Source organism: Wyeomyia smithii, chromosome 1 (genome assembly GCF_029784165.1).
Source record: "Wyeomyia smithii strain HCP4-BCI-WySm-NY-G18 chromosome 1, ASM2978416v1, whole genome shotgun sequence".
Classification (NCBI taxonomy): domain Eukaryota; kingdom Metazoa; phylum Arthropoda; class Insecta; order Diptera; family Culicidae; genus Wyeomyia; species Wyeomyia smithii.
In genome coordinates this window covers 159826651-159840010 of record NC_073694.1, presented here as the reverse complement: position 1 = coordinate 159840010, position 13360 = coordinate 159826651, and the positions used below count along the sequence as shown (strand labels likewise).

The window sequence follows — 13360 nt, the reverse complement described above, 5'->3', positions numbered from 1 at the left end:
GATTTTCATGTCCCGTCGCGGGCAGCTATCGTAGGCCTGCTCCAGCTGCGCGTAGAACACTTTCTTCTCGTTGTCGGGTCTTCCTTCATGTGGGCAGTGTACGTTGATGATGCTGTAGTTGAAGAACCGGCCCTTCATCCTCAACTTGCACATCCTTGCGTTGATCGGCTGCCACCCCATCAGGCGTTGGCGCATCTTGCCCAGTACAATGAAGCCGGTTCCCAGCTCGCTAGTGTTGCCGCAACTCTGATAAAAAGTAGCCCCCAGCTTTTCCATACCTCCTATCCTATCCAACAAATTTCCTGCAGCGCTACGACTTCGAAGTTGCGTGGATATAACTCAAGGTAGATTATCCTGTCGCTTCCTGGAAAGCATAGCGATTTGCAAATCCATGTCCCAGATTTCTAATCTCTTATTATCTCTTACGTTGTTTGTGACATATTTTTCTCTGGGGCATCAGGTCCAACGAGCCGGGGCTTCCCAACCCCCTGTCTTGCCGTGGGACCAACGTGTCAGCTCTGTTCAGAGTTTCGAGCTGCACCATCTTGGTGAACAGACGCTCGGGTTGGCGAAGCATTTCCTGTACTGCCGAAGCACAGACCAACAGACATAACTCTGAAGCCTTTCTTCAGCGCCAAGAAACACTGTCTGACACGTGAGTAGTCTGCGATTTTGCATACGTGGGAATGAAATGGCATTAAACACTGCTCTGCTTCACACTGTTATAAACAGCGACATGGATAAATTAGGCAACACTGAACAGGAGTAAAGCTCATGTACGCTGTCTGTGCTTTGCGGCCATTGTTGTTTGGGGCTCGTCATATTGAGGGTACTGTCAAACTAGGCAATGAGATTACGGTGCTAGGGAGGTGACAAAAAATGATTATTGTTAATTTACAACCAAATAACAGTCGTCGCGCGACAACACCGTCTGGGTCTCTGTCATGCAATCTCATACATGTTTTGTGGTTTCCAATTTGATACATGCACGTACCCTAGCGCTGATGTCGAAATGCTGGACGCAGCGTGAACACGGCAGTAGATGCTTCTACCACAGACATAACAGTTAGAACTAGGGATGGGAAACCTATCGATAACTATCGATAGTATCGATAGTTGCCAGCTATCGATAGAATCGTTAAGCTTTCCGCGTTATCGAAAGTTATTGATATTTTCCTCGCATTTACATTTATACTTCACAATGATGCCAGAACTGAAAAAATATATTCGGTTTATTCACGTTAAAAGAGATTTCGAAGGCTGTTCGCACCTACGTGAACTCTCGTATGTAATTGTCAAAATGTGCGTGATGACAAAAGCAAAAATATTTCCTTCTTTTTTTCGCACGCAGAAACCAAACAAATATCAGCAACACCGTCAACGCCAATTGGCCGTGCCTTTGTTTAAAGAGAATTCGATGATTGTTCGCTCTCACATGAAATCATCTTCAAAATTGTTAGAAAATTGAGGGATACTCATTTTCGCTCACTCTACCTTATACGGACAACGACGAGATTTCGCTTGAGTGCGAATGATGTGTGCGAATAAACTTTTAAATATTGTTCCTGTCCACAACAGGAGCAACACTTTGTTGTTTTTCTTCATCTGGTTCTAGCTGTCAAACTATCGATAACTATCGATAGTTATCGATGGTATTAGAGAGTTTATCGATAATTATCGATAGCCGTTTTATGTCGATATTTTAGAACAAATTCTCAATAAAATCATCGTTCGGATGATTCCAGTACTTTACGTTAGTATTGGGAGATTTGCCGAAAACTGAACGCGGCCTAAGCCAGATGAAAGGAAACACCGCACTCGATGCAAACACCGCGCTAGAGCTGCTGTCAAAACTTTATAAACAAACAGGTTGATAAAACTGGGTCTCGAAATTTTTCTAGATTTGGTGGTTCTATTATAACACGAAAAACGTATCAAATTCTGTTTACATCACTAAAATGCCTCATAAAGTTATTTTACATAACGTGAAAAACAGTCACGCGACTGTAAATACAGTTTATCATTGCCTTTACGCGTATTATTTTCTTGGAATCAATCGCAGTGCATTAGCCGAAATTTTTGGAAAATCTAAATCAACGATTTGCAATTGGATTCTTAAATATGAGCGTGAAGGAGTATTTTCAAGAAAACACCGGAGACAGGTGTATCGAAATTTTGGGACTGTGCAACGACAATGGCTGTTTTTTTTTTTTTTAATAGGGGGGGAATGTTTGTAATGATTTATTTATGTACTAATATCTATTCAGAATTAGTGTTGTGTGTTCTGCCACAAATGGTGACATTTCAACACTATTATATATATATATATTTGTACGCTTTTTTATTATTGAATGTTATTAGCTTTCGCAGTTAAGTTAATGTAATTGTAGGAAAAATATTAAACCTACTTGTCAAGGGAAAAAATGGAATAAAACAAAACTTAAAATAAACTTAAAACTATCTTACTGGCTAAAAAGTGAGCTAATCGTTGCAATTGAGGATTGCAACGATTTTTGTCGGAATTTGTTGATAATTTGGCTTGACATATTTTCTAATGTTTCTACATTAGTGAGCCTATGTAGCTCGTTCGTGCTAAACCAGGGAGGACGCTTCAAAATCATTTTCAAAAGTTTATTCTGAATTCTTTGAAGTGTCTTCTTCCTGGTTGTACAACAACTTGTCCAGATGGGAACTGCATATAACATTGCTGGCCTAAAAATTTGTTTGTAAATTAACAGTTTATTCTTGAGACAAAGTCTAGAATTCCTGTTGATAAGAGGATATAAACATTTGATATACTTATTGCACTTTGACTGGATATTTTCAATGTGCTTCTTGAAAGTAAGATTCTTATCATAAATTAGCCCTAAGTATTTAACTTGGTCAGACCAATTTAAGACCACACCGTTCATCTTAATAACGTGGTTATGGGTGGGTTTGAGAAATGAAACTCTTGGCTTATGAGGAAAAATAATTAACTGTGTTTTAGAAGCATTAGGGGAAATCTTCCATTTCTGCAAGTATGAAGAAAATGTATCTAAACTTTTTTGTAGCCGACTGCATATGACACGAAGGCTTTTTCCTTTTGCGGAAATGCTTGTATCGTCACAAAACAGAGATTTCTCACAACCTGGTGGTAAATCAGGAAGATCAGAAGTAAAAATGTTATATAAGATTGGGCCCAAGGTACTCCCCTGAGGCACACCAGCTCTAACAGGCAATCTATTAGATTTACCATTTAGATAGTTAACCTGGAGAGTGCGGTCAGTTAAATAACTTTGTATCATTTTTGTAAGGTAAAGCGGAAAACTGAAATTTGACATTTTAGCTATTAAACCTTTATGCCAAACACTGTCGAATGCCTTTTCTATATCTAGTAGAGCTGCTCCAGTCGAATAGCCTTCAGATTTATTAGTTCGAATCATATTTGTTACTCTAAGTAACTGATGAGTAGTGGAATGCCCATGGCGAAAACCAAACTGCTCATTTGCAAAAATTGAGTTCTCATTAATATGTGTTATCATTCTTTTGAGAATTATTCTTTCAAAAAGTTTGCTAATAGAGGAAAGTAAACTAATTGGTCGATAACTTGATGCCTCAGCTGGATTCTTCTCGGGTTTTAAAATTGGAGTGACTTTTGCATTTTTCCATTTCGTAGGAAAATGTGCTAGTGCAAAGCATCTGTTAAAAATTTTTACCAAGAAATTTAAAGAGTTTTCGGGAAGTCTTTTGATAAGGATATAGAAAATCCTATCATCTCCTGGTGCTTTCATGTTTTTGAATTTTTTGAGAATAGTTCGCACCTCATTCAAGTTTGTTTCCAATACCTCTTCAGAAAGGAATTCTTGGGTGGTGATCCGATCATACTTTTGGTTTACTTCATTTTCAATAGGACTTACTACGTTCAAATTGGAGTTATGAACGCTCTCAAACTGCTGAGCAAGTTTTTGAGATTTTTGTTCATTCGTTAGAAAAATGCAATCACCATCTTTAAGGACTGGAATGGGCTTCGAGGGTTTCTTAAGAACCTTCGAAAGCTTCCAGAAAGGTTTTGAATAAGGGTTTAGTTGTTCAACTTCTCTCATGAAATTCTAATTTCGCAAGAGAGTGAATCTATGTTTGATTTCCTTTTGCAATTCTTGAAAAATAATTTTCAAAGCAGGATCACGAGATCTTTGGTACTGACGTCTCCGTATGTTCTTCAAACGTATAAGAAGTTGAAGTTCACTGTCAATAATTGGTGCATTAAATTTCACTCGAGCCTTAGGAACTGATAAATTCCGGGCATTGAGTATTAAGCTGCTAAAATTATCTAATGCTCTGTCAATGTCAGCACTATTTTGTAAAATAATATCATCATTCAAATTTTCTTCGATTGTAGAACGATATCTATCCCAATTAGTCTTGTGATAATTTAACACAGATCTAGCGGGATTTAAAATAGTTTCATGGGAAATAGAAAATGTTATGGGTAGATGATCAGAATGAAAGTCAGCATGAGTTAATAAATCACTGCATGAATGGCTTTGATTTGTTAGTATCAAATCAATTGTAGGTGGATTCCTAATAGAAGAATAACATGTAGGACCATTTGGAAATAAAACTGAATAAAATCCAGCCGAGCAATCATTAAACAATATTTTTCCATTGGAATTGCTTTGAGCATTATTCCAAGATCGATGTTTCGCATTAAAATCACCGATGATTAAAGATTTAGATTTATTTCTTGTGAGTTTTTGCAAATCTCCCTTGAAATAATTTTTTCGTTCACCAGTGCATTGAAAAGGCAAATACACTGCGGCTATAAATAAAATGCCAATACTTGTTTCAATTTCAATTCCCAAACTCTCGATAACTTTGGTTTAAAGATGGGGTAAGACACGATGTTTCATTCGACGGTGGATAACTATTGCAACTCAACCACCGGCAACATCAATTCTATCAAACCTATGAACTATATAATTCGGGTTCTTTTTTAGTTTAATATTTGGCTTTAAAAGCGTTTCAGTCACAACTGCAATATGCACATCGTGGACTGTTAAAAAATCGAAAAATTCACTACACTTTTCGCTTTTCATTCACTTTCACTATTTAATTCTATCACTTTTCACTTGCAAATGTATTTCGGCACTGACATAGTGCCTTCGTCAGTGCTTATTTGGACTGTGGAGAAAAAAGCGAAACCCCAAGAATTTTATACCTAATTAGGTAAACGACTGGGGCAAATTTTAACTCAGAAAACGTAAACAACTTGTTAGGTAGAGAAATGTGTGGCCTGGTGATCCATGCCTTGTCGGGGAGTTTTCGGTAGAAATTTAAAAAGCCAAGAGAAATGATTACCCTGATCTCTGTTAAGGAGGGTAGCTGGGTTTTGTTTGAAAATTTCAAAACTTTCTGCGACATCTAATTTTCCAAGGGGATGTTACTGATCGAACTAGACTAATGTTGTCGTTAGTCATAGCGTGATCTTCATGAAACATATGTTCGGCTATTTTGGATCTGAAATGGTGAGTTAATCCTTTTTCTGAGTCTTTCTTAGCCTTTACAAGTTCTGAAGTATGTTCCTTAAACCGGATGTCTAAATTTCTTTTTGTTTGGCCAATGTAAACTTTATCACAATGTGGACATGCAACTTTATAAACACCCGCCCTATGTAATTTGTCAATAGTGTCTTTAGTAGACCCCAACTTTGTTTTCATTTGATTATTTCTACTACTGTAGATAATATCGATACCAAATTTTCTAAATTTTTTACGAAGTTGACGAGTGAAACTGACGTCATATTCAACCACTACTCTTTTCCGATCTTCTGTTAGCGGAGTGAGTGTTGTGTGAGATTTCCTATGTTGGATTCGTTTCTTTTTGTCATAAATGGCTTGTATGGTTCTTCTGTTATATCCATTCTGCTCACCAATATCAAAAAAATATTCCATTTCGTTTTTCTTACCTTCATTACTGAGAGGCAATAATTCCATACGGTGGATCATATGGTGGAAAGAAGCCATTTTATGCTGGGAGGAGTGGTTAGAAGTGTTAGGTATTACCCGCTTAGTATGTGTGGGTTTCCTAAAGATTTCGAATTCAAAGTGGTTGGAGTTTTTAACAACGACTACATCTAAAAATGGAAGCCTGTTGTTTTGTTCAATTTCCAAAGTGAACTGGATATTTTTATGAAGACCATTCAAAATTCCCAAAAAACTTTCCAAGTCCCCCTGTTGTAAAATACAAAAAATATCATCAACATACCTTCACCAACGATCTGGTAAGCAGTCTTTTTCATTTAGTTTATTTTCCAAATGTGCCATGAAAATCTCACATAAGAAAGGTGAAAGAGGATTCCCCATCGGTGCTCCTTTTGTTTGTTTGTAAAATTTCCCACGAAATGAAAAATAATTGTCTTTCATGCAGAGTCGAGTTAACTTCAAGTAACTGCGTACTTTAGTTTTCCAAGGGTTGTCACATTGTTGGGAAAGAAGCCAATCTTTCAAAAGATTCATAGCTTCTTTCACTGGAACACTCGAAAAAAGTGCTGTGACATCAAAAGAAACCATTATCTCGCCAGTGTTGATGCCCCCCGATGATTTTAAACTTTCAACAAAAACTCCTGTGCTCTAAACAGATCGACTAGGAAATTTTTCCGGCATTGATTGAAATTCCTTGACTAACCATTTTGCCAATTTTTCTGTTGGTGTCCCCACCGCAGAAACGATTTCTCTCATTTCATTACCAGGTTTATGTACTTTAGGGAGACCCTTTATTCTAGGAAGAGAAGGGTTCGAAACACGAAGATTTTTCAAAGCGTCACCAAAAATAGGTTGGTATTCTTTGATAGTTTTTTCAAAGTTTTTCACCATGTCGGTAAGGGGGTTGACTCTCTGTTGCCTGTATGGGCCATTATTAATTTTCTCCAACATTTGTTGATCGTAATCATTTTTGTTCAAAATAACAATTTTATTCCCCTTATCAGATTTTAAATAAAAGACAGGTTTATTACATAATCCTTTGATTGTCTGTAAGTCTGTGCTATTATTTACAAGACGTGGAAATTTTTTTAAATTATCCAAGAAGGATGTGCGCATTTCACTAATTTGTGCGGTGGAAAAATTGCAACTGCCCATCCCACTTTCAATATCAATGATTGCCTGTTCAACATTTGGTTTAGAAGAAACAGCAAAGTTGAGCAAAGTTTGTTTTCATTTGATTATTTCTACTACTGTAGATAATTTCGATACCAAATTTTCTAAATTTTTTACGAAGTTGACGAGTGAAACTGACAACATATTCAACCACTACTCTTTTCCGATCTTCTGTTCCTAGTCGATCTGTTAAGAGCACAGGAGTTTTTGTTAAAAATTTAAAATCATCGGGGGGGCATCAACACTGGCGAGATAATGGTTTCTTTTGATGTCACAGCACTTTTTCCGAGTGTTCCAGTGAAAGAAGCTATAAATCTTTTGGAAGATTGGCTTCTTTCTCAACAATGTGACAACCCTTGGAAAACTAAAGTACGCAGTTACTTGAAGTTAACTCGACTCTGCATGGAAGACAATTATTTTTCATTTCGTGGGAAATTTTACAAACAAACAAAAGGAGCACCGATGGGGAATCCTCTTTCACCTGCAGACTGCTTACCAGATCGTTGGTGGAGGTATGTTGATGATATTTTTTGTATTTTACAACAGGGGGACTTGGAAAGTTTTTTGGGAATTTTGAATGGTCTTCATAAAAATATCCAGTTCACTTTGGAAATTGAACAAAACAACAGGCTTCCATTTTTAGATGTAGTCGTTGTTAAAAACTCCAACCACTTTGAATTCGAAATCTTTAGGAAACCCACACATACTAAGCGGGTAATACCTAACACTTCTAACCACTCCTCCCAGCATAAAATGGCTTCTTTCCACCATATGATCCACCGTATGGAATCTTTGCCTCTCAGTAATGAAGGTAAGAAAAACGAAATGGAATACATTTTTGATATTGGTGAGCAGAATGGATATAACAGAAGAACCATACAAGCCATTTATGACAAAAAGAAACGAATCCAACATAGGAAATCTCACACAACACTCACTCCGCTAACAGAAGATCGGAAAAGAGTAGTGGTTGAATATGACGTCAGTTTCACTCGTCAACTTCGTAAAAAATTTAGAAAATTTGGTATCGATATTATCTACAGTAGTAGAAATAATCAAATGAAAACAAAGTTGGGGTCTACTAAAGACACTATTGACAAATTACATAGGGCGGGTGTTTATAAAGTTGCATATCCACATTGTGATAAAGTTTACATTGGCCAAACAAAAAGAAATTTAGACATCCGGTTTAAGGAACATACTTCAGAACTTGTAAAGGCTAAGAAAGACTCAGAAAAAGGAATAACTCACCATTTCAGATCCAAAATAGCCGAACATATTTTTCATGAAGATCACGCTATGACTACCGACAACATTAGTCTAGTTCGATCAGTAACATCTCCTTGGAAATTAGATGTCGCAGAAAGTTCAGAAATTTTCAAACAAAACCCAGCTACCCTCCTTAACAGAGATCAGGGTAATCATTTCTCTTGGCTTTTTAAATTTCTACCGAAAACTCCTCGACAAGGCATGGATCACCAGGCCGCACATTTATCTACCTAACTCAAGTTGTTTACGTTTTTTGAGTTAAAATTTGCCCCAGTCGTTTACCTAATTAGGTATAAAATTCTTGGGGTTTCGCTATTTTCTCCACAGTCCAAATAAGCACTGACGAAGGCACTATGTCAGTGCCGAAATACGTATTTGCAAGTAAAAAGTGAAAAGTGATAGAATTAAATAGTGAAAGTGAATAAAAAGCGAAAAGTGTAGTGAAAATTTTTCTATCAAGACGCTCGAACGTAAGTGAATAAATTTGAAAAATTCATCTTCTTTCGCTTTTAAAGAGCGAGCATTCCAATTTAGAAAATTTACAGCATTATTTCAAATCATTGCTGAATTTCAATTTCATAACAATATTAGTTGTAAATTTTATACCTTCTTGAACAGCCTCGTACATCGAGTTACAGTTCAACAAATCGGACATTAGCTGCAGCATGGATTGTTGTAGGTATTCAATCTTTTCTGGAGTTGGACTACCTAAATCAATACTGGCTGACTTTTCAGCACCAAACACGAATGGTTTGTTACTGTTTGGATTTGAAATATTACCTGTAAGGACACTGGCATATGAACAGCCTGGTGTTGCCTGAACAGGATTTTTTGTCTGAAATTTGTTATCTGAATTTAAATTATTACCTACAGACACACCTGCTAATGAAAGTGCTGGTGATGCCTGAACAGTATTGAAAGTCTATTGTATACCCACATTGACAACAGGTTGCTTAAAATTTCTACGTTGTCTGGAAGCAATAATTTTTGACCTTACAGGACAATTAAAGAAATTAGATTTGTGATTTCCCCCACAATTTACACATTTGAAACTATTAGTGGTCTCTTTCACGGGGCAGATATCTTTCGTGTGACTAGAGTCACCACAAATCATACATTTTGCAGCCATATGGCAGTTTCGAGTTCCATGACCATAGGCTTGACAATTCCGACATTGAGTAAGATTATGGATTTCTCCAAGTCTCTTGAAAGTTTCCCACTTTATTCGCACGTTAAATAAAACACGTGCTTTTTCCAAACATTTCAAATTATTTACTTTGGTACGATCAAAATGTACCAAGTAATTTTCCTGGGGTATTCCAGTTTAATTAATTTTGGCATTTGCCTTTCGTTTCATCAAAGTTACTTGGTTGGGAGCAAAACCAAGTGATTCTGACAAACATTCTTTAATTTCCTCAATAGTTTGGTCATTTGAAAGACCTTTCAAAACAGCCTTAAACGGTCTCTCGTTTTTGGCATCAAAAGAATAAAATTTATACATCTTTTCAGTCAAATACTGTAAAAGATGTTTATGGCCATCAAGAGATTCGGCCAAAATACGAATTTCGCCTTGGCGGCCAATTTGAAAATTAACTTTCACATCCGACAGAAATGATGAAAGTTCTGATCGAAAAGCTTTTAAATTTGCTACAAATACCACAATAGGTGGAACTTTAACCTTCTTCATAACGGCTTTATGCTCAGTATGAGAAGTTTGAATTTCTTGATCCCCAACGGAAGAAAGAATATCATACCTGTTAGTCGAAATTTCAGTGTCACTTGGAGGAGATGCCTCACGTTTCCTTGAAGTCGCATCAAAGCGAGCTTTTTTATTTTTTCCAGACATAAATGGAAAACTTCACTACACTTTCACTTCACTATAGAATTTAAGTAGAAATATCTCAAGCCAAATTTACTCACTAAACACTCGTTAACGTTAAAAACAAATTTATTACTTTGCGTTTCAACAGGTAGTCTTTCAAGAAGATTGCCTGTTGAAAGCGAAAAACAAAATTTCAATATCTCTCGGTAGTCTAAGAATTAGCCTCGAGCTGTTGGTAAAATGCGACCGTACTGTAGGACAGTTCAAGTCGATCTGACAATGGCTGTTAAATTTATATTATAAGGAACCTGTATTATTCATAGATGAAGCTAGAGATCGTTTTCAGCAACATTTTAAAAAGTGTATTAGTGCTTCATCAATAATTCGAATTTTAAAAACAGCTGGACTGACGTGGAAGAAAATTGAAAGACGTGCTATACAAATTCGAAAAGCGGATATTTTAAGGTAACGATGCACGGTGCTCCCACAGACCGTTATTATAAAAAAAATGCACCAAAGAATCTGAGTATACCATTCGATTCGTTATGACGTCCAGAATCTCTAGTGAAAATTTTAAAATCATCATACGGTACATTTTTGAGTAATGCCCTTTTGAATGTCGTAAAGTACAAAAAAATGATAATAAAACGACGAAATACTCAATGTAAAGCACGTTTTCAACCACAATTTTATGAAACAACTTTCAAAATAGTTTCTACACATTCCAAGTATTATATTTCAAGACATTTACAATTGATGGAAATATTTATTTGAAAATCCCACAGTGCACAGTGGTCTAAATTCGAAAAATCGTGATCGTTCTAGATTTGACTATGAAAAATTGATTTCATGTACTCAATATCTTCAGCAAAATTGTTTTATAGAATAAGGCTTTACTTTTGGCGTTTTTGGTTTTTCGATCAATCCACCTAACAGTTAGATAAAAAGAATATTTTTTCTAATTTTCAATATACCAGATTGCTTCCTTCAGTAAAGTTGTGGAAAATATTAAAAGAAAAACAATTGCTGAATACTGCGATGTACTATCTGTACGTTGAACATGACAAAATAGAGTTTTTTGTGAAACACCCCTTTTTAAAATCAGTTTTTTCTCTATATTTTTTTCTGTAATTGTCAAAACAATAAATTTCACAAAGTTTTGTGGAAAACTTAGTTGAATGCATAAATCATTAGAACATTTTGCATTGTATTGACCATTACAGACGAAATTATAGACAAAAAACTGTTTTTTTTTCACAAAAAAACTCTATTTTGTCGTGTTTAACGTACAGATAGGACATCGCAGTATTCAGCAATTAACTTTGTTTTAAAATTTTCCACAACTTTGCTGAAGGAAGCAGTCCGGTATATTGAATATTAGAGAAAATATTCTTTTTATCTAACTGTTAGGTGGATTGATCGAAAAACCAAAAACGCCAAAAGTAAGGCCTTGTTCTATAAAACCATTTTGCCAAAGACATTGAGTACATGAAATCAGTTTTTCATAGTCAAATCTGGAACGATCACGATTTTTCGAATTTAGACCACTGTGCACTGTGGGAATTTCAAATAAATATTTCCACCAATTGTAAATGTTCTGAAATATAATATTTGGAATGTGTAGAAACTATTTTGGAAGTTGTTTCATAAAACTGTGGTTAAAAACGTGCTTTACATTGAGTATTTCGTCGTTTTAATATCACTTTTTTGTACTTTACGACATTCAAAAGGGCATTACTCAAAAATGTACCGTACGATGATTTTGAAATTTTGACCAGAGATTCTGGACGTCATAACGAATCGAATGGTATACTCAGATTCTTTGGTGCATTTTTTTTATAATAACGGTCTGTGGGAGCACCGTGGATGATATTGAATATTGGGAGCACAAGTTTAATTTAGTTTTGACTAAATTGCTTGATTCTAGGTATGCTGATGAGCTGGGAGCATTAAAATGGGAACTGCATCAATTAGTCTTCATCGATGAAGTTTCTTTCGATTCCCGTGATATGCTACGAAACTACGGATACGGAGTAACAGGAAAAAAGTGATTTTTCGAGGAGAATTCAATCGACGTCCGAGAGAATCATACCTCTGCTTTCTAGGACAAACGGGATTGCTTGAATCGTACAGAACTGAGGGAACTTTTACACGCCACAAGTTTTTTGACTGTATTAGAAATTTCTCAATCCAAAGCTAGAATGTAAAGTCTTATCCTGGACGTAACTATATTTGGATAATGGATGGTGCCAGGATACATTTCGACAAGAACATAATTTTCTACCTTCGCTCATTGGGCATACTTCCATATTTTTTGCCAGCGTATTGTCCGATGTTCAATCCTATTGAAATAGTTTTTGGTATATGCGAAAAACATTTAAAAAGAAACTACTCCGAAAACAGTAGAAGACCCTTATCTATATCGATAACCGAAACATTTGTTAAATTTAGAAGCTATTCTTGCACAAATATTTTCCATAAATGTGGTTATACTTCGAGTAACAACTTTGATCCCAATATTGGTCTTGATCAACCTCTAGTCGCTTTTGGTTTTGAAGAAAAAAATAAATAAGTCAACTAAATGTTTATATATATATATATATATATATATATGTAATTTCTATTAAATGTGATCAATATCTGGAATATCATCTATATTATCCCGTGCCTCCATGCTCAGAATAGATTCCTGAGGTGCGGTCGAAGCTTTCATTCCATCCAACATATTGTGACACATATTTAACTTTTCGTTCAAACCTTGCGCCAAAAGTTTCACTTCGAAAGCATAATTCATCAGCTGTTCCGTTTGTTCGCAAAGCTTTTTAACACTTGAAGCAAGATTTTCAACAATGTTTTGGGCAACTGTCAAACCTTCACGCGTACATTGTGCTTTGCTACCCTCGGAAATGGGAAGAGACCAAAACATACCTCTCATTTCCTTTGGCGGCATCTGTGTCATCAATGTATTCTGCAGATGAGCCGGAGACGCTTGAATCCAATTAGCCCATTGAATCCAGCCAGAGTTATGACTTTGCAAATGTGAGTTTTTTTCTTTGAGATCTTGTACCTGCTCTTCTAGGATAACGTTGCTTGGTGCCCCGGCTCTGTCCATTTCATTTGGTTGAAGAAGACA

General features: G+C 36.0%; 1 pseudogene; it reads left to right on the top strand.

Moving 5' to 3' along the window:
* The first annotated feature begins 1958 nt into the window (after positions 1 to 1958).
* Positions 1959 to 12799, top strand: LOC129717312 (uncharacterized; annotated as a pseudogene).
* Positions 12800 to 13360: the final 561 nt, after the last annotated feature.